Here is a 2,565-nt window from a genome sequence, read left to right as displayed (position 1 = left end):
AATCTCTTCAAATATTTTCTCAGTCCCTTTCCTTTTCTCTTCTTCTTCTGGAACCCCTATAATTCAAATGTTGGTGCGTTTAATGTTGTCCCAGAGGTCTCTGAGACTGTCCTCAGTTCTTTTCATTCTTTTTTCTCTATTCTGCTCTGCAGTAGTTATTTCCAGTATTTTATCTTCCAGGTCACTTATCCGTTCTTCTGCCTCAGTTATTCTGCTATTGATCCCTTCTAGAGTATTTTTAATTTCATTTATTGTGGTGTTCATCGTTGCTTGTTTCATCTTTAGTTCTTCTAGGTCCTTGTTAAATGTTTCTTGCATTTTCTCTATTCTATTTCCAAGATTTTGGATCATCTTTACTATCATTATTCTGAATTCTTTTTCAGGGAGACTGCCTATTTCCTCTTCATTTGTTAGGTCTGGTGGGTTTTCATCTTGCTCCTTCATCTGCTGTGTGTTTTTCTGTCTTCTCATTTTGCTTCTCTTACAGTGTTTGGGGGTCTCCTTTTTGCAGGCTGCAGGTTCATAGTTCCCGTCGTTTTTGGTGTCTGTCCCCAGTGGCTAAAGCTGGTTCAGTGGGTTGTGTAGGCTTCCTGGTGGAGGGTGCCTGTGTTCTGGTGGATGAGGCTGGATCTTGTCTTTCTGGTGGGCAGGTCCACGTCTGGTGGTGTGTTTTGGGGTGTCTTGGACTTATTATGATTTTAGGCAGCCTCTCTGCTAATGGGTGGGGTTGTGTTCCTGTCTTGCTAGTTGTTTGGCATAGGGAGTCCAGCACTGTAGCTTGCTGGTCATTGAGATAAGCTGGGTGTTGGTGTTGAGATGGAGATCTCTGGGAGATTTTCGCCGTTGGATATTACGTGGAGCTCGGAGGTCTCTTTTGGACCCGTGTCCTGAAGTTGGCTCTCCCACCTCAGAGGCACAGCAGTGACTCCTGGCTGCAGCACCAAGAGCCTTTCATCCACACGGCTCAGAATAAAAGGGAGAAAAAGGAGAAAGAAAGAAAGAAAGAGGATAAAAGAAAATAAAGTAAGGTCAAATAAAATAAAGTTATTAAAATAAAGAATTATTAAGATAAAATTTTTTAAGTAAGAAAAACAAAACCCCCCCAAAAAACGGGCGGATAGAACCCTAGGACAAATGGTGAAAGCAAAGGTATACAGACAAAATCTCACACAGAAGCATACACGTACACACTCACAAAAAGGAAAAGGGGAAAAAAATCATAAATCTTGCTCTCAAAGTCCACCTCCTCAATTTGGGATGATTCGTTGTCTATTCAGGTATTCCACAGACGCAGGGTACATCAAGTTGATTGCGGAGCTTTAATCCGCTGCTTCTGAGGCTGCTGGGAGAGATTCCCCTTTCTCTTCTTTGTTCGCACAGCTCCCGGGGCTCAGCTTTGGATTCGGCCCCGCCTCTGCGTGTAGGTCGCCGGAGGACGTCTGTTCTTCGCTCAGACAGGACGGGGTTAAAGGAGCCGCTGATTCGGGCGCTCTGGCTCCCTCAGGCCGCGGGGGAGGGAGGGGCACGGAGGCGGGGCGAGCGTGCGTCGGCGGAGGCCAGCGTGACGTTGCGTCAGCACGAGGCGCGCCCGTGCGTTCTCCCGGGGATGTGGTGTGTGGAGCCGTGGACCGTGGCGGTGGCGGGCAGCACAGGCTCCCGGGAGGGGAGGTGTGGAGAGTGACCTGCGCTCGCACACGGGCTTCTTGGTGGCGGCGGCAGCAGCCCCAGCGTCCCACGCCCGTCTCTGGGATCCGCACTTTCAGGCGCGCCTCGCGCCCGTCTCTGGAGCTCCTTTCAGCAGCGCTCTGAATCCCCTCTCCTCACGCACCAGGAAACAAAGAGGGAAGGAAAAGTCTCTTGCCTCTTCGGCAGCTCCAGACTTTTCCCCGGACTCCCTCCCGGCCGGCCGTGGCGCACTAACTCCCTTCAGGCTGTGTTCACGCCGCCAGTGCGCTCTGACTGAAGCCCGAGCCTCAGCTCCCAGCCCCGCCCGCCCCGGCGGGTGAGGAGACAAGCCTCTCGGGCTGGTGAGTGGCGGTCGGCACCGGTCCTCTGTGCGGGAATCTCTCTGCTTTGCCCTCCGTACCCCTGTGGCTGCGGTCTCCTCCGCGGCTCCGAAGCTTTCCCCCTCCGCCACCCGCAGTCTCCGCCCGCGAAGGGGCTCCTAGTGTGTGGAAACCGTTTCTCCTTCACGGCTCCCTCCCACTGGTGCAGGTCCCGGCCCTATCCTTTTGTCTCTGTTTATTCTGTTTTCTTTTGCCCTACCCAGGTACGTGGGGAGTTTCTTTCTTTCTTTTTTTTTTTTTTCGGTACACGGGCCTCTCACTGTTGTGGCGTCTCCCGTGGCGGAGCACAGGCTCCGGACGCGCAGGGTCAGCGGCCATCGCTCACGGGCCTAGCCGCTCCGCGGCATGTGGGATCTTCCCGGCCCGGGGCATGTACCCGTGTCCCCTGCATCGGCAGGCGGACTCTGAACCACTGCGCCACCAGGGAAGCCCCGTGGGGAGTTTCTTGCCTTTTGGGAGGTCTGAGGTCTTCTGCCAGCGTTCAGTGGGTGTTCTGTAG

This window comes from Mesoplodon densirostris, chromosome 19 (assembly GCF_025265405.1).
Source record: "Mesoplodon densirostris isolate mMesDen1 chromosome 19, mMesDen1 primary haplotype, whole genome shotgun sequence".
Taxonomy (NCBI): Eukaryota; Metazoa; Chordata; class Mammalia; order Artiodactyla; family Ziphiidae; genus Mesoplodon; species Mesoplodon densirostris.
The sequence above is the reverse complement of the archived record's forward strand: the minus strand, read 5'-3'. Positions refer to the sequence as shown.